Genomic DNA, 20,215 nt, shown 5'->3' with positions numbered 1-20,215 from the left:
TCCATAATCCTAAAAAGACTTTCAGGAGAAAAATAAGCTCAATTGTCAAAGGACCACACAGATTTACAGTTGGTTTTGGCGGTCCATTGCCAGTTACATAGCTCGACATTTGAGATCTTCCAAGCAAAAATGTTCGGAAGACCTCCTGGAAACTATAATTGCTATGTAAATACATCATCAGTCTCCTTAAAATTAAAAGTATTCTTAAGCAATATTCTGACATATGAAAAATTAATATAATATAGCTAACAGTATATCTTCTGTGGTTCAAATTCTCCCAGACCCTTTTCCCTTGTGTGTTTGGTTTGTAGACTCAAGAATCAGAAATTGCTGCTCAAGAAAGCAAAATGGTTCTTTTTTTTTTTTTTAGCAAAATGGTTCTTGAATAAATATGTAAATGTTGCCTGATGTAAGAATTTCTAATGAATGCATTATTTCATGGTGTCTTAGAAGCAGCTATTGAGAGTTATTATTACTCTTATGAGCCAGATCAATCTAAGAGTTAGGAGAAAGGACAGATCCACATGCTTATGATAGCTCTGGGCTAAGTGAGTCTGTCAATCTGTCTGTCTTTCTTTTTTCTTCTCTTTTTTCTGCCAGACCACCTTTCCAAAGGCTAGCTTACTATCCCTTCCCTAGTAGAGCAGTTACTTTTCCTAAGAAATGTGCGCTGTGGGGTTTATATTTTGCAGAAGATGAAACTTGAGTTTTCTTTCTATTTCCTATAGCTATTTCTTCTTGACTCCTAGCTATCCTGATTTTCATTTGATCCCCAAGCCTGGGTTATAATGAAGAAAACAGGAAACACATTTGAATAGAACACAGTTGCAGTTTATACAAGTTGGAAAACCAAATATAAAGAGGAGAGTCTTTCACAATTTTCTCTAGGCATGCTGTGTTAGTCTTCAAGACGTTGCTACATAACAATATTCCCTCTTCCAAATACTGAAGAAGTTAAGAGCAATTGGTTGAATTCAGACCAAGGGAGAAATGATAAACTCCAATAATTAGTGATGACCTAATGAACTCTTACCATTATGTAATTATGGAGCTTTTTGTAAATGATGCCAACTTCGATTTTGCCAGTGCCATATCACAGTCCTTCTGGTGATAGCTCCAACCAGGAGTTGTTTATAAATGTCAGTGTATATGATTCGAGAAAGAAAATCCTATGGAAGGATAGTTTAGTTTCTCTCAGCCATATTCAATAGAAATATAATGCAAAACACACGTAATCTCAAATGTTCCAATTGCCACATTATTTTTTTAAATTGGTAAATTGATGATACATTTACTTCAATACATCTAAACATTTTTTTTAAAGATTTTATTTATTTATTCATGAGACACAGAGAGAGAGAGACAGAGACAGAGGCAGAGGGACAAGCAGGCTCCATGCAGGGAGCCTGACATGGGGCTTGATCTTGGGTCTCCGGGATCACGCCCTAGGCTGAAGGCGGTGCTATACCGCTGAGCCACCGGGGCTGCCCACATCTAAACATTTTTATTTCAAGATCTAATAAATATAAAAATTATTAATGATATATTTTGCTTTTTTTGGTACTACGCCTTTGAAATTTGGTATGCTATTTACAATTATAGCATATTCCAATTTAGATTGGCTGTATTTCAGACTCAATAGCCACATGTGCCTAGAGCCTACAATGTTGGATAGCCAGTCTATAAAGTATCTGGATACAAAATCCAAGACAAAAAGTGCTGATACTTTAAAACCCAATAAAATGCTGCATTGTTCTGGTGGCATTTTTGAGAGAGAAGGGAGCTTCCATAATATAATGATAAAAATTCACAGCGGATAATGCCTTTTTCCAAAATAAATTGGTTATATTTAAGAATTAAGTCTACTGCTCAGCACTGTATATTTGGAATTGTTTCAGCTCATTTTCTGACATCGGAAGGAGGATGCAATGACTTTTATTGCTTCTAGGACATGATCTGTTTAACATTTGGTAGGTAAACTATGACAAAAAATATGGAAGGTATACATATTAAGGTATGCATATTAAGGGTGGTTTACGTTGTATATCTAGGAGTTTTTAGAATGAGTGTAGTCATTTCTTCTCTCTCTCTCTCTCTCTACTATTATTAGTTTGTTGAGATAGCATCATGGTGACAAAGATTGCTGCAAAATTGATAGGGCATCCTCTCCTGAATCAAGTTGCCTTTCTAATCAGTAGAAAATGGAATAGAGACCATTTTTAATGGTGCTGTTTTTGTTGTGGTTTTCCAATCACTGTGGGCTGCAAAAGATGCAGAAGTGCACTGGCTCTAATTTGGATGCCCTAGGCATGAAACTGTTCTGTTCTACATACTGAGAAGAGACCATTTCCAGTTAATCCTACATGGCCATGAAATATCAACAAAACATTTGAAACTAAAATGCTTTTCCTATGATGCTTATAGAAACATAAAACATTTTACTTGTCAGAGAATTAATACTACTTATATATTTATGAATATTGGCAACAAAGATATGGAGCAAATATATGCTATTAAGATATTTTTCTCTTTTTTTTATTGGAGTAATCTAGTATTTCTTTCCAACCCCTTGCGTTCCCTCTTTATATTCTTAAAGATTTTGCTGGAAAATGCAAAATGTATTATCCTGTCCAGAATGTTCCCACAATGAAGAATATAATTAGAGTTTTCCATTTGTCAATATTTACTTCTTAGGTCAACAAGAACTGTAAGAATCAATCAATAAAATCTCAACTACAGAAAACCATTTTATGATGACAGATACCTTATATTAAGGTATCTCAGTTTTTCACAAATGTATATAATATTTTTTGCTAAGCCTTAAGTCAAATACCAAGGGAAGTTTTAATAACTCATGAAAAGTAAAAATACAAAAGAGTAAAAAAACCTTTTCTCTGTAAGAACTCTATGAAAATAGTACAGTTTACTTTTAATTGAAACATGACACTTTAAAAATAGAATCAACTCTAGAATTTTACCTGCTTCTATCACTAGACATGAGCTTTTAAGTTATGTATAAAGTATATTCAGAAATCTTTCTCAAACTACTGGATCTGCCTTTCACAAAGTTTTGGATCTATTGGAAGAATTTCAAAGCCAGAATAAATAATGTCAAATCACCTAGGGATTGTTAGAAACTTAGAAATATGATGTGGTAAAAAAAGAATGGGGACCGAATGTTAAAAGTCAGTAAGGAGGAGCTGTTATTGAAAAATGTCTTAAAATCATTTTTAAAAGCTGGAGAACAGTTTAACCAGAACTTATATTGACTATTGTCAATAAAAAGAGTTAGGAAAAAAATTTGTACTTTTGGAAATGCTCTGAAAACCATTAGGGAAACATTTTTTTTCCAAAATGGAAAAAGGAATTTCATATTTGGATAAAAACCCACTCTAGAAATTTACCCACTGAAATGCATATTATATAAGGGGAAAAAATCCTCCCCTTGAAACTGGCAGTAATGAGAATGTATGAGCATAAAATAAAAATTGACCAGGGTATCACAAATTTTAAGTAATTTTTAAAAATCTGTTGTCTTTATATTTGTTGATTCTTTTTGATCCAAGTGTGTGTGCATATGTGTGGCTTCAGTAGGTTCACAGGAAATCTGTTTTTCAAATGTATTTTCCTATAAGATCGTAAGTTTTTCAAAATGATTTTTTTTTGTAACCGTAGGCAGTTTTATTTACTTCAACCAATTGGTTCTGTAGTGATTACTTATTTTGCACCATAGTTTCTAGTTGTCATCCATTATAACATAAGCAACTTTTTTTTTACAAAAATATTTGTAAATATGCTCATATTCACATGAGCATCTCAAAGTTCCTACCAATACATATCTTGCTTTCCGTACTATGATGCATTTAATACTCCCATATTAATCCTACCGAGAAATCAACATTCAGTCTCCATTATTTTTGCACAGATATTCCAAGTGCATTCATATTTAAATGTATCACACAGCTAATTTCTGTTGCCTAGAAGTTCTGTTTGACTCTTTAGAACTTAATCTTTAAACAGTCTCACTTTTATGCCATTGTTACCTAATAATTTATTGCCAGGAGGCTAGTATTTGATTTGTTTTTCAAGTAATTCTATATGGGAAGGAATAGAGAAAGAGATATAAATATCTTGTAAAATAGAAGTACCTTTTTTTTCTAATACAAACATGCATCTCTATTCAGAGGATCTATTTTTGTTCATTAGTTAATTGAATTTATTAGCTAATCCAATATTCACTTATTTAAAATAGTTCAATAGCTAATTATCTAGAAGCTACTATCGACAAAGCCAATGAAAAGTGTTTATGGTGTGGGTTGTAGGGTAATATAAACATGAGTAAGTTTTGTGTTATCAAGGAAAGTTTAAGCTCTTAATGAAGACAAACTATACACACATAACAACAATATAAGGAAGAAAGTAATAAGGGCCATGAGAATGGGTAGAAGAATTTTATATTCAGAAGAGGGAGAATGCACTCAGCTGTGATAATTGGATATTTCATGCATTGGTGACCTATTAGAAAAATACAAAAGAGGAATGAGATTTAAATGGAGTGCCATATTCAATGAGAGTAACAGTTCAGATTTAGAAAGGCCCATATTGTATATTGGAAATGAGGCTCACTGTGAGGAGAAGTAGATGTCCCTTGAAGTAAGGTACAAAACCATTTTCTTAAGCCCTTGGAAAGACCAAGGAGTTAGTCTTTGATTGAGGTGTTCCATTCCCAGTGTTTGGGCAGGGAAATCATATTATGAGGTAGTGAACTTGGAAGTGCATGGTACTGTGTGATTAATGGGAGGAGACTGGTAGCAATCTTGTTAGGGCAGGGGAAAGCTTGTGAAGGATGCAAAACATATTGTGAAAAACAGTCAACCAAGTGTATGTCATAAAGGAATGGGAAAAATAAAAATCCACTGTAAAAGACTGGTGAAATTATTAGAAAGGGAATAAGAAGCTGAGAGAGGAGCTACTGTGTGAGAGCAAAGACAATTTAATGACAGTCGACACAGGGGTAGGGGTGTGCAGATGTCTAATGAGCTAGAAAACAGGAGAACTGGAACACCGGAGTGATCTGGGTCATTTGAGAGGCAAATCTTTATGTAGGCACTAAATTTGATGGGTAAATATTCACTTTATGTTGGAGCATCCCTTAAATATTGGGAGGGTTGTCCATGGGCATTATGACAAATATAAGAATATGAGACATTCAGAGGCACAAATCCCATCTATACTCTGGCTGGTCATGTGCATCACAGCAAAACAGGACAAATGAATGGATGTGTTAAAAATCAGAATGAGCTCTAACTCTTTAAAAATTCACATTAATTTCCTTGTGCCTTACTTATGTTGAGTTTTGGAATACCACAGAGTTTTGTTGAATATTTGTCAAAAAGTGATGTTGACACACTTTCACACAGAACATGGAGATCAAAATGGAGAAAGCAGAGAAAGAGCTGGATATGGTAATCATGAAATACTCAAGGGATCAGATAATATGAGAGGTGAAGGAAGTCATGGGTAAGAATCAAGGCAGCAGGGCAGCCCGGGTGGCTCAGCGGTTTAGTGCTGCCTTCAGCCCAGGGCCTGATCCCAGAGACCCGGGATCGAGTCCCACGTCGGCCTCCCTGCATGGAGCCTGCTTGTTCCTCTGCTTGTGTCTCTGCCTCTCTCTCTCTCTCTCTCTCTCTCTCTCTGTGTGTGTGTGTGTCTCATGAATGAATAAATAAAATCTTAAAAAAAAAAAAAAGAATCAAGGCAGCAGGCCATGGTCAGATAATGATGTGCAAGGACCAGAGAAAGCAGCGTGTCAGGATCCATTTGAGAACAAAACTTTAGAAGTTCACATATTCTGGAGGGCAGAGTTAGAATGAGAAGTTCAAAGACCAATGAAACACACATGCACCAAAGAGCAGAGGAAGCCAAAAAGAGGTGCCTGGGATGAAGTAGTTACTTAATACTCAGGCAGTGTTTAGCCGGTATAAAAAATTTAGGCATGTATAAACTAATGACTGAAGTCACTTGTAGGGTTTAATTTATTTGCTCCTATTTTATTTTGTTGTTGTTTTATGGCAGGTAAAACTTCTCACAGAATCTCTATATGTCACTGACTTTCAACTTTGGCTACTCACTTGAATGACCTGAAGAGCTTTAAATTTTACTGATGACTTGGTAACTCCCCCCACATTCCAAATTACCTTTCCTGATTGTATTTTGGGAATCTGGAGTTTTTGACCCTCCCCACATAATTCTACTTGCCCACGTTCAGAAATTCTATGTATTTAAAGCTGGCCATAATGGAATTGATCACAGGGAAGGGGAGTGGAGACTAAAGGAAGCTGTATGCCATGAATTGTCTCTATACCAATTTTATATAGGTTATGAAGTAGACTACCTAGGGGATAATTCTAAAAATACAGAATCCTCAGTCCTACCCTCTTGCCCCCCCCAGCCCCCCACAATTGAATGGAATCTTAGTTTTGAAGGCAGAACATAAGTGATTCTGATACATACCCCTGTTTAAAATTCCCTGTCATGGGTCTCCCTAACATATATTCTGTAAACTACTACCGATAAAGATTTTGACTTCTGCTGAGTTTCCAAGCTTTGTATGAAAGATAATGCTGTGGCCTGCTTAGAACTCATGATTCAGTACAATTAGTTTCCATCTCTATATTAAATAATAACTAATTACTATTAATTAAGAGCTATGTAACAAGGTACTGATAGTCTCTGAAGATTCACAGAGACGAGCCATAGTCCTTGTCTTTAAGAAGCCATCCACCTAGTGGAAGAAAAACAAGTAAATCACTATGAGTGTGGGGGCTGAATACTGTGCTAAAACTGGGTGGGGCATGGAAGGCTGGCATGAGCAGGGAGGAAGCCAACAGTTCTGCATAAAGAAACCAGGTGGGGATGTTTCACTGGTAGGAGAGATCGGGAGAAGACCTGGGTAGCTGAAGACAGAAAAGAAGTATATTAGAGAGATAGGAAAAGGGACAAACTAGGAAGTAGACAACACTCTAGTGCAAATTTCAAAGTTTAACCAAGATACAGGTAGCCTTCTCTTGGAGCTTCATGATGTCTCGTGCCTTCCTCTTCCCCTTTGGCATTCAGACCAATAGAATATATGCACAAAGGTCTATTAGTTTGCCACAGGACAGATGAGAGGGTTCAAAAAGCAAGTCTGTATTTTTTAGGCCAACAACTCTGCCTATTATTAAAATTGGACAAAATTAGTTTTAACCTCTGATGAATCAGGTTGGCTAACTCTCCATTTTTGGGAACTGGATTGAACACAGGTGATGAAGTAGGGGAGAGGGAGAACAGAAATTCTCCTCTTGGTCCTTCTATGACAAAGACCATTAGCTGCTTATTAATATCCATTCTCTACTTCTTCCTTAACAAATAACCCAGGTTTCGTTGGGACAGACAATGCACCCAGTCTAGAAGCAAATTTACCAGTCCCAATTTGGGTTACTGATATCTGTGGGACAAATTTCTTAATTTACTCAAACCACTTTTTGTTGTTGTTGTTGTTGGAAGGAGTGGTGCTGTCCCTGCTGCTTACAGGAATGTTATAATTTCTAACTGATACTTTCTCTCACTAGGGAAGAATTGACTGAAGTAAGTCCCTGTCTCCATAAGGCGAGATTGAAAACTTTGGCATGTAACCAGTAAAATCCACTGACTTATAAATATGTATGCGACGCCAAATTGCAGAACAAGCACTTTTTATAATCTAAAGTAAGAAATAGCCTTAACGAAATCCCCCAAATCTGAATTGGATCTCTTAATAAGAGAAACATCTCATTCTTAAACAATACTAATAAGACTAGCTTACCATTTCATGTTAAATCAATTCTTACAACTATTTTGGAGAAAACTCTTTCCAGGTTTTTCCAATTATTAGGTGAGTAATTTGCAAAAGGCTGCCCCAGGAAGTGTCCGTGAGAGGATGTGCCAGTCCCTTAAATGGAAGTGACAGCTGCTGGATAATGCTGGAGTTCTGGCTTATGCCTTCTGCTCACTCACTGTGACAGAGTTGTGATGAGTCACCTTATGCTATGAGCATAGATGCATCCCTTATGAAGAATGAAAAAAAAAATACCAACAATACTTCTTTTTTAAAAATGGACTGAGCAATTGTAAGAAATCTGCACAATTCTCTGATCTTTTCAAGGAGTTGATCATCACTGTGGACATTTCATGCTTTTAATGGCTTTGGTTTAAAATTAATGACAATCCTCAAGCTCTAATGATAAACTTTACAATAATGTTTTCCACAAGCATTTAGGGATGCAACATTAGCCACTGATCTGACATTACTCAACAGTAACAATATCCCTCCATAGAGTTTGAATGCTCAAGGAAAACAACATCAACAGAAAGCCATTTTTATTAATAAGAAAAAGGAATTAAACCTCAGAAGAAATGTTCTTTTTCCCATTGTTTCTTGTAATAGGAAATTTCATTTTATAGTGCCTCTGGTGTTCGGGTATAGCTTTAAGTCCCAGGAATAGCTGGAGACTGTGGGCACTGGGGTTTAGGGTTCTTAAATAAAGATACTTGGGGTGGGTCTGTAGTCCAGCTGTGGGATCCCAACATCACAGGATGCAATTTTCAAAAAAAATTTTTGTTAGAGGCAAATGTGTAAATTTGAGGTTGCAGCCAACACAGAATATTTTTTTAATTTAGTGAAAAATCATTTGGATTATCTTTCTCTATACTTTGGGGTTCATATTTTCCAGATTATTATTCAGTCTTTAAAGAGCATTGTGACTAAAATACACTACTGAGCCCACATTCTAGCTAAGTCCCCCAACTGAGAAGTGCACTAAAGAATTCTACAACAGCCTCCATGATATTTTGGATTAGAAGTAGACTTAATGTGCATGGTACTTTAACTTGGAAAACCACTGGGTAAACTTTATTGCTGATAAATTCAGCATAGCTGGGAGCAGAGGAAGACCAGGAGTGCCAAGACTGGTTTTCCATACTCTACTCATTTAATGGAATAATGTGGCCTTTCTTTCATGCATAATAACCATGTGAATATCAACAAAGCAGAAAACTCCAATCTGGCTCTGTCAGCCCTTCTTACTCAAATATTAATTTCTCCTACACCAAGAGGCAAATTTTTATTTTTATTTTTACCAAAGTAAGTGCAACAAAAACTCTTCTCTCTTTTGTCATTCACATCTCTTTCTGGCTTATCATGACCAGCTTTACTATGCTGGAAACTGAGACACAGAGCCAGGACCAGGGCTCAGGAAAATGCCAGTGTGTCATAGATGATTTAGCTTTCACTAAGCCCATTTTCCAGACTTCTTTGTACTTAGATATGACACATTTTTCCCTTTCCATCAACCTGATGCACATGGGCTTAGTAACCTTGGGAGTCATGTGTTCAGATCATGAAGCCATTAGATAGAAGAAAAATGAATTTCTAAGTTATCAATTGGAGCAAAGCTTGCCTGTCAATTAAGAGCAATGGTTTTGGGGTGCCTAGGTGGCTCAGTGGTTGAGTGTCTGCTTTGGCTGAGGTTGTGATCCTGGGGTTCTGGGTTTGAGTTCTACATCAGGCTCCCTGCAGAGAACCTGCTTCTCCCTCTGCCTGTCTCTGCCACTCTCTCTGTGTTTCTCATAAATAAATAAATAAAATCTTTTAAAACTGGGGAGGGGCAATGATTTTACTTAACATGTTCAAGAAATGAACTGTCATACTTGAGCCTTTATATTTCGGGGGAATCTGTTACACCAGCTAAAATTACTTTAAGTAAGCAAAGAAAAGATTATTAGTATTCTTTTATCTCAGTGATACCCTGCTTATTTTGAAGGTCTCTCTAGGAAACCTATCTCTTCATTTCTTACTTGTCTGTACTAAATCTGCCCCCAACCATGTCTGCCTATGATCAGGGTTTATACATATCTTCCTATAACCCCACCCTATTTCATCTTTCAAAACTGATTATCCCTATCTCATATCTTCATGGACTTTTTCCTCAAAAAACAATGAATGAATTCACTCAAATATATAAATACCTGAATGTGATTTAAAACATTGCCTCTCAAGTACTAACACCTTTGTATTTTAAGAGATTCACAATGCACTAATTCAAATGAATGACTAACGTGAGAAACATAAGCCACAGGATCAACTTTTTTTTAAGATTTTATTTATTTATTCATGAGAGACACACAGGGACAGAGAGAGAGACACACACAGGCAGAGGGAGAAACAGGCTCCACGCAGGGAGCCCCATGAGGGACTCGATCCTGGGTCTCCAGGATCACAGCCTGGGCTGAAGGCGGCACTGAACTGCTGAGCCACCTGGGCTGCCCCAGGACCAACTTTTTGAAGACCTACTTACTAGTTTAGGAAGATTGTTGGTTCTTCCTTTCACATCTCATAATGTGTTCCCTATCTAGCAGTACACAAGACAAACCCTCAGCCTGGTAATCAGTTGGTAGCTACAGATTAGGTGCCCCCACAATATCAGTCATATCCTCATCGCTACTGTCTTCGCATCTACCCCCCTCCTCTGCCTGCCCAGTCATGAAATTTGTATTCCCTGCAGATTTTGAAACTGGTAATTCTTCCAGTGTAGCCACTTACTCCCTATCTGTCTCCTCCTCCCTTCCTGATGCCCTGATGACCCAGGAAGCAGGAAGGGCGATTTCACTGAGGAGTATGGATTGATGTTTTGTGAATTTCCCAACTGGAAAATCAGCTGGGAAATGCTAATAGCTACATCAGGATAAACTAAAGTATGTGACTTTGTGGTGATTTACCAAATAATGCCCCTGCCCTTCCTATTTTACTAAAGTGTCCTTGATTTATTAGAGAGATACTCAGTGGAGAAAGTCCAGTCCATTTAACACAGTGGGTCAAAAGTGTTAACACACCCTTCAGAAAGTTTGCCCACACAGCTGCATGCAAAGTGGCTGTCATGCAGGTGATTCATTCCACATAGATGGCTGTTCTGGATAGCACAGTCTGAACAGAAAACAGTCTATAAACCTGGAAATGCCCAATGGCCTATATTATTCTGTTTGAATGCCTGCATGACTCTAAAAACCTGGAAGCATATTGGGTTGTATTAAATGAATGTTTTCTCTCTGTCCTTCTTAGAAGGTATCATTCTGCTTCACAGCGAGCTTGTGGAAATGCAGGGGCTGGGAATGCTTGCCAAATGGCCTCCTCTCATCAGGGCCTCTGATATCCAATTCATTTGTATTTGGCCCCCATGCATTAGAGCAAATTGCTAAAAATGCCATAAAAAGAGTTATTGTAGGGTTATTGAAGTTCTGATAGGTGACTGATGCCTTAATTAGGCCTGTTAATAGTCTTCATAGTAGTATGTAGTAATAACTAAACAGTCAGGTTGGGATTTAGGGTCACTATATTAGTTTGTTGAGTGCCACTAAATGAGCTTTTCTCTTCAGAACCAAATTATAATTTTATAGCTAACTCATAAACTTAACTCCGCTCAAATACTGTTTAAAAGGCTCAGAGAGGTGCTTATTTACCAAGCTTTGAGCCACTAAGTTCTAAGCTGTAAAACTTGAAGTCTAGCTATTGGAATCTTAATCTTTATTTGATTATAACTCCTTTTTAAATAAAGTTCTACATTTTGTAAAAGCAAAAAAGGTAAATTCTACTATACTGAAGAGAAGAAGAGTTGTAATTATACAAATAGTAGTATAAAGTTACATTCACTATTTCTGTCAAAGAGAAAAATTGATAAGTGCTCTCAGTATTAAGTGTTCCCATTGGATTAAGCCTAATTCCAATCAGTGAGAGGTACTAAAAAAATCTATGTAGTTTCAAAGGCTCCATAAGAAAAACAAATTCCTTGATAGTCGAAATTTAACACGGAAGAGTCTCTTTCACTGTTTTTAAGCTGTACTTATTCTGCTATTCTTTTTAATTCTATATTTGCCCTACAAAGACTTCAACATTCACCACATTATTAACAAAAGAAATGTTCTTCTCTGTGTATAAAAAAGATGAGCTTGCTTAAATTCTCATCTGTGAATAATATACTTCAATATTCTGACTTTATTTTTTGCTTTGCTCCTAAAAGGTATTTTCAATAAGAAAATAGGTTATATCACTTGAACCAAACAATATCTGTGGATAGGCAGGACAGGCATCACTTGCTTCATTTGAGAGAGACAGACAAAAAAAGTCCATGCTTGTCTGAGTCAGCATGCAAATCAGTTGCAGAGTGCCTATTAAATCCAGATGCCTTCATTCCATGCACTAAACCTTTCTAAAACTAATTCTCATACCATAAATATAGAGTAAGTGAGCTAAACAGGAAGATATAATTAAAAACAAAGTTTTACAAATATGGTCCCTCTGCCATGGCAATGGAGAGAAGATGAAAACTAGCCCCTACCACCACCATCCTGGCCCCCTAAGACCTTAGAGAAGATTGACTGTGGAGTTCATCATACCTGTGGAGAACATGGGTATGGCTAGAGGGCTAGCATTTAATGGTATGATTCAGAGGCTGTGCTGGCTTCAAATGTAGATGTTGAATCCAAGTCAAACAGAGATCTAGAGAAAAGTGGAGGTACATAAATATGGAGGTAGATAAAGGTAAGTTAGAAATGCAGTCAAACAAGACAGGGAAAACTAAGAGAAAGAAGTTTCAGAGTCATCGAGTGATGGAGGAGGCTCATGAGTACTCTTAAGTCTGCTGCAGAATTTTACATGCTCCTAAGACATGCTTGAAGAGATAATCATGTACTCTAGGAAGAATCCTCTGTGATAGTACATGATCCCTATCACAGGATAGTATAGACCCCTCAGTGATAGTACAGACCAAGTTGGTGCTTTCAGGACTTGATGATTCATGTACTGTAAAACCAGGATGCACATAAGAAAAACCAAAGTTGGTGGTTAGAATATTCATTTGGTCTGGTTATTTGACAAACACAGGCTCAGACTCCATCCACAGTACTGTTTACATCTATTAAGCTCATTTTTACCAGCATTTAATTTAAATCATCTGTGTGTTTAGATACTGTGAAAATCTTATGAACAACTTTGTTTTGGAGAATGACTGCTTAAGAGTTGTTCATTTTCAAAATATGTTGAATTAATTAATTAATTAATTAATTAAGTAGTTTCTTCATTCATTCATCAACAAATCATTACTGACTGCTTACCATGTGCCAAACAAAGTAAAATAAACATGATAGCGTGGTACAGATTCACACAGCCTGCAATCCAATCTGAATCCAGCACTTACTAATGAGTTACCTTAGACAATTCTGAAACACTTGGTACCTTAGTTCCCTTATCTTTAAGATGGGAACAGGGATGCCTGGGTGACTCAGTGGTTTAGCACCTGCCTTCAGCCCAGGGTATGATCCTGGAGACCAGGGATCGGGTCCCACATCGGGCTCCCCGCATGGAGCCTGCTTCTCCCTCTGCCTATGTCTCTGCCTCTCCCTCTCTGTGTGTCTCTCATAAATGAATAAATAAAATCTTAAAAAAAATAAGATGGGAACAATACTTCACAGGTTTGAACTGAAAATTGGATTTTAAAGAACATGAACTACTTAGAACATTGCCTCATATGGTGTAAATAATCACTTCCTCCCTCACATGACTCTATCATCTCTCCATGGCTTTTCTCATATGCTATTTATCCTGATGGGAGGGTCTTCTTGTCCCAAACATAGACTCATTCATAATTTATCTCTCCCAAGAAACTTTTGCTCTTGCACCTCTAAACAGAATAAGATGTGTGCCTTTCTCTCCTTCAAACCGCTTATGTTCATATTCCTCTTAATATGTTATTGCAGTTATTTCTCTACTTTTCTATTTTCTTGCCTGAAATTCCTTGAAATTTATCTCAAGACTGTCTTCCATACCTGCCTCTTAGAAACTTAGTTCTAAACTGGCCACATAGTGCTTACTCAATAAATGTTTATAGAATGAATGAATCAGTGAATCCTTGGGAAATGTAAAATGTGAAAGTAAGTAGAACCAGATTATGAATTTGAAAGGTCCTTTAAGGCACTCCAGGGATTTGACAAGAAGACTCTCCACCCTTAAGAATATTCTTATGACTTTGAGGAAAAAAAGAATATTATCATAGGTTTGAAAAATTTTGCATTCAGAAAGATTTGGCTAAAAATCCTAGCGTAAAGTGAGTGTCTCTTTGGCCCTGGGGAACAGAGGGGCTTCTGAGGTAGAAAGTGCGCATCTATAACCACCAAAAAGTCTTCATTTAGGTATTCTGGGATTTGGGTTTTATAAATATTCTCACTCATTGCAGACTCTTCTATTGTCAGAGAGATTTTATCTTTTTTTTTTTTTTTTTTTTTTTTTTTTTTTTTTTAAATTTTTATTTTATTTATGATAGTCAGAGAGAGAGAGAGAGAGGCAGAGACATAGGCAGAGGGAGAAGCAGGCTCCATGCACCGGGAGCCCGACGTGGGATTCGATCCCGGATCTCCAGGATCGCGCCCTGGGCCAAAGGCAGGTGCTAAACCGCTGCGCCACCCAGGGATCCCGAGAGATTTTATCTTAATGACAAATGAGATCTTTTCCAAATGTAGAATCTACTGCACTGCACATCTAAGGACTCTGATTTCCAAAGTTTTTATGAACTACTCTCCTCTGGGAAAATCAGATCTATACGTAGGCAATAGCCTGATTAATTAAACTTAGAAAAAGTAGTTTTCTTTCTATTCGTCTCTTTACTTCTGGCCCAAATAATTCAGCTGCTTTTTGGTGGAATTTCCCACACAATTACTTTTCCATTTTATTTTTCTGAGGAGGCCTGATCAGCAGGAATTACTATTTTACCCATTTCCTCCACTTGAAAAAATAGATGGTTTGTAGTTAAAGCTCTTCTGGTTAGGAACAACAAGAACTCACCCAGACTGGTGGTAGAAAAAAAAAAAAAAAGGAGGAATTGACTTCAGGCCTGGAAAACACTCTGGAAATAAAGCTGTGTCTATGTTTTATAAATGTATTATCTTTCATTCCTATTTATATATGGGCATTTCATTAATCCTTTTCTCAGCCAAATGCTTTCTTCTGCTTGTCATATGAATATCTTCTTAGTTCAACTATTCACAGAAACTAGCTACATATCATAGATATTTCAATCCCAGTTTTAAATGCTTGAGACCAAGAACCTAATTATCCCAAATGGGTCAGCTGTCCACCTCAATCATCTATAACAATAGAATAACCATGACCGTAGACATGACAGGGTTGATCCTGGTCAAGTCTGAAGGCACATTTTGCATACTTCTTAAGATAGACCTAACTGGAAGAGCTGCCTAGCACACAGAACAGTGTTTCCATCCAACAGAAATTGGTAGTTTATTTGTGGTTTAGCACTAAAATTTAGAGGCAAAACAAATCCCCCCCCCTTTTTTTAGCCAATGCTATAGCCTATCCCACTATGGTCTACTGAATAACATAACTTGATAACCAGCAATAAAACAGTTAAAAAATAAGGCACAATCTCGGTACTTCCTCAATACTTCATTTGCACATATAGTCTGGAACTCTCAAGAGAAGCTCTTTTTGTTTTCCTCTTAAACTAACTTAAAAAAATTATTTGAATATAGTTGTCACATAATGTTACATTAGTTTCAGGTGTACAACATAGCAATTCAACTTCTCTATGCCTTATGCTATGCTCACCACAAGTGTAGCTACCATCTGTCACCATGAAACTAACAATATCACTAAACTATATCCCCTGTGCTGTGCCTTTTATTCCCATGACTTATTCATTCCATAACTGGAAGTCTGTACCTTCCGCTACCCTATACCCATTTTGCCCATCCCTGCACCGCCATGCTCTGACAACTGTCAGTTTGTTCTCTGTATTTAATAGGTCTGCTTCTACTTTTTGTTTGTTTGATAAACTAACTTTTTTTGATCCCTAGAAATATGCATGGTTCTATGCATTTTACTTATAATCAACATATTTAATTCTCACAGAAATTTGAGTTAGGTATAATTTTATACCATTTATAGATGAGCAAACAAAGGCACAGAAAGGTTAAATAATTTATTAAAATCATACAACTAGCAAGGGGGGGCCAGAATTCAAATTAGGACTGGACTTTGGAGCTCAAACTAGCACCATTGCCTATCTTTCTACCTACTTGTATTTTATTAGTCATCTTCAATTTTCTAGCATCTTAACATTACTAATGCTAATTCAGTAAGTACAGTGTGTATGTTATAATTGAAATTCATCTCCTTTAGCCATTAACTAAGTTAAATATACTTTCCATGTCTTAGCAAAACAGACTGAGTGTATTTCTCCTCGCGTTATTTGATATGTTCCTTTTTAAGTCTGTTTGAACTCACAATTTCATTACATAATTTTATTTAGTAAGATATAGACTGATTAAATAGGATAAGGAAAATAGTTCTTTCTATAAAAAGCAAAACAAGTGTTATTAAGAACTTAAGAAAGATGAACTACCACAATAATAGTCTTTCTCAATAGGCTTAGAAAAGATAATATTAAAAAATTAAAAATAATAATTCCACAGAGTAATGGGCTAAGAATAATTGGCAAGAATCTTTAATGTACTGTTCCATTTAAATTTATGACCATAAATATATAATTGTGTATTATTGATATGATTATGCAACAAAGATGGTAATTTCAGTCAGTAGAGAAACGTTTAGGGCCTGCATCAAAATTGTCAAATGTAGATTTATATGTTATACAATAAAATAAGATATTTATTTATTTATTTATTTATTTTTTAAATAAGATATTTAAAGCAGACAAATGTCTATCTATCTATCTATCTATTCCATCCTCTCATTTGTCTTATTTTTTTCATGGAAAAACCACTATAGAACACTTTGCCTTATATACATTATCTTTTTAAAAATTCTTAAAGTTTATTTTAAAGTGTACAACTCAGTGGGTATCACTGTCAATAGTCACCATGAAGTTCAGAACATTTTTAAACACCTCTGGGAGAAATCTTATACTCATCTGCAGTCACTCCTCTTTCCTGCTTCACCTACTCCCTGAGCCATTAATCTACTTTGTTTTCCTCTAAAGATTTGTTTAATCTGGACGTATAATGTAAATTAAGTCATATAACATGTGGACTTTTGTGTATCTGACTTCATTAAATTATAATATTGTCAAGGTTCATCCATTTTGTTGCATGTATCAGCATTCCATATATTCATTATATGGATATACCACATTTATTATTCTTTTATCAGTTGATGGATGTAAGAATTGCTTCTACTTTTTTTTTTTTTTTTTTGCTACTCTGGATGAGTCTACTATAAAGACTTACATACAAGTTTTTGTGTAAATATACCTTCCACTTATGTTGAATGTATAAATGGGAGAGAAATTTCACAGTCATATGGTATAATGGTTAGTTTTATAAGTCAACTTATCTATCATGTCTAATTATTCAATCCAACATTAATATAGGTGTTGCTGTTACATCTACATTTTATAGATGTGCTTAATATCTAAAATCAGTAGATTTAAAGGAGATTATGCTTGATAATGTGAGTAGTCCTCATTCAGTCAATCCTTAAGAGAAACACTGAGATTTCTATAAGAAGAAATTTTTCCTGAAGACAAAAGCATCCGCTCCTGCCCAAGAGTTTACAGCCTGCCAAATTGGTTTACTGATTCAGATTGGACAGTCCACACAATCATGAAGTCAATTTCTTTAAGTAATATACCCATATATCTAAATGGTTGTGTTTCTATGGAGAAAATTGATTTATTCAGATTTTTATATTGAAAACTGTTTTGAGGAACAGCATCTTAAGGATGAGTTTTCTGCATTGGTTCTGGGCTTTTTGGAATTACCTAATCTGATCAGATTTTAAGGCAGTAATGACTATTTCCAGTGGTAAAGAGAACACTATTTGATACTCCTAATCAAATACTTCTAAAAGATACGTTTCTGGGTGACTGTATATTTGATACCTTAGGTATTTTTGTCAAACTGATGAGTATAATGAGATTAGTTGCTTCTAAAAGTGGGGGATATAGAGGATAAGTTTGGGACTTAAAATTCCCAGCTTAAGCTTTGCATAAATGACCTGAAAATTTCTGTGAACAGCAACAACAAAACAACAAAAAACACATCTTATCTCCTGTATCCGTAGGGTGGATATTTCTGAAAAGCATATTCAGATTCTTACCTTATTAGTGACTGAATCACACCAGGAATTGAATTCCCAACCTCTAAGGATTCCTGTTAAAGTAAAGACATTGATTGGGAGAAAAATGGGGTCAGGAACAAAGTATTTCATATGGGACTACTAAGGAGAGCATCTGGATTCAGTTTTGAAGCTCAAGGAGTTAGAAGGGGCTCTAACAATTTGATTGGTTGGGTGGGTGAAACATGGAGCAAAAGGTGGCATACACTAAATGAGGTTGAAATGCCAAAACAGTCTTGGAATACTTTTGAAAAGATCCGAAGGTAAGGGAGATTGTAGTGATAGAGTGGATTTATCATGTAAGACCTGGTCTCTCATTCTGGAAGGATCCACAAGACCATACTTTCACCATTTTTGTGAAAAGTAAATTTGTGAAGGGTGCCCTAGCATTCTTGAAGACTACTGTAGTTGCTCTCCTCTGTCGGTCAGAAATTACAATGGAAAGTGTTCCTTCTGATTTGGGATTATTAAATGTGGTGAGAGCCTGTTAGATGCCAATGGCAGCACTTAATTGCCAAAATCATTTAAATGCCAAAGGCAAGCATGATGGCCTTAAAAGACAGACAGTCAAAGCAACAACCAAAAGTCTGATTCACAGAGACCAAAAATGTTGTCCAGTTGATCTTGATGTTTCTAGAAGAAAAACAGATTTATAATCTAAAGCAATTCGTACTTGATCTTTATAGACAGAACAGAAGTCTAACTTGAATCACCGAAACAGTCACAGACTCAGTCAGTTCCTACACTGGATCCAGTTTACAGACCCAAAGCCCCTCGAGTAAAGGTAGGGGGAGGCTGAATACACTTCAGGAAGAATCCTACTTCCCTAAAATTAATATTGATAATTTATAATCCTGATCATACTGATAATCTTCATCTCAGCATTCCCCAAAGGGACCTGTAACCTTTAATTAGGTAGGATTACTATTCATAAGGGAAGAAGAAACTGTCAGACTTTTTTGGGGATTACTGGACACTACATCTGAACTGACATTAATTTCAGGAGACCCAGAGCATAAGTATGATCTACCAATCAGTATTGGTTATTTCCACAGTCACCGTTTGCAGAATCCCTGTGTTGTTCATAGTAGCCTCTTATGATCCTCTGTATTTCTGTGTTATCAGCTGTAGAGTCTCCTCTTTCTAATTTTATTTATTTGAGCCTTTTTTTTTTTTTTTTGGTACACTCTAGGTAAAGGTTTGTCAATTTTATTTATCTTTTAAAAATATTTGTTTTGGGGTGTCTGGGTGGCTCAGTCATTAAGCATCTGTCTTTGGGGCTCAGGTCATGATCCAGGGTCCTGGGATGGAGCCCCAATCAGCAGGTTCCTTGCTCAGTGGGAAGTCTGCTTCTCTCTTTCTCTTTCCCTCTGCCCCTCCTCCCTGCTCATTCTCTCCCTCAAATAAATAAAATCTATAAAAATAAATGTTTGTTTTGAAATCTTTTTTTTCTTTCTTTTCTTTCTTTCTTTCTTTCTTTCTTTCTTTCTTTCTTTCTTTCTTTCTTTTTCTTTCCTTCTTTTCTCTATATTTTGTTTATTTCTATTCTGATCTTTGTTATTTCTTTCCTTGTGCCAACTTTGGGTCAATGTATTCTTTTTCTGTTTCTGTGAAGTGTAAAGGTGGGTTGTTTATTTGAGATCTTTCTTTTTCCTTAAAGTCGATGTTTATTGTTATAAACTTCTCTCTTAGAACTGCTTTTGCTGTATCCTGTAGGTTTTGGTATATTGTGCTTCCATTTTTATTTATCCCACAATATTTTTTGGGTTTCCTTTTGATTTCTTCTTTGATCCATTGGGTTATTCCAGGGTCTGGTTTGTTGTTGTTGTTGTTTTTTAATTTTCATATATTGTGAGTTTTCCTCCTGTTACTGATTTCTAGTTTCATGCTATTTAATTAAAAAAATACCTTTGTTTTTAATTTATTTAATTTTACTTTTTAAAATTTTTATTTCAATTCCAGTTAACATACAGTGTATTATTGGTTTCAGGTGTACAATAT

At 36.1% G+C, this 20,215-nt stretch overlaps 1 long non-coding RNA gene across 1 annotated transcript in view; it reads right to left on the bottom strand.

Moving 5' to 3' along the window:
• LOC144291724 (uncharacterized) overlaps positions 1-20,215 on the bottom strand; it is a 34,103-nt gene that overhangs the window by 4,509 nt on the left and 9,379 nt on the right. The window contains exons 3-4 of the long non-coding RNA XR_013359143.1: positions 18,197-18,249; positions 1,034-1,169 (exon numbers count right to left, since the gene is read on the bottom strand). This is a non-coding gene — a long non-coding RNA (uncharacterized LOC144291724). The remainder of the gene's footprint in view (positions 1-1,033; positions 1,170-18,196; positions 18,250-20,215) is intronic.

The sequence above is a fragment of the Canis aureus genome, chromosome 20 (genome assembly GCF_053574225.1).
Source record: "Canis aureus isolate CA01 chromosome 20, VMU_Caureus_v.1.0, whole genome shotgun sequence".
Classification (NCBI taxonomy): Eukaryota; Metazoa; Chordata; class Mammalia; order Carnivora; family Canidae; genus Canis; species Canis aureus.
This window is presented reverse-complemented; position numbering and strand designations above follow the sequence as displayed.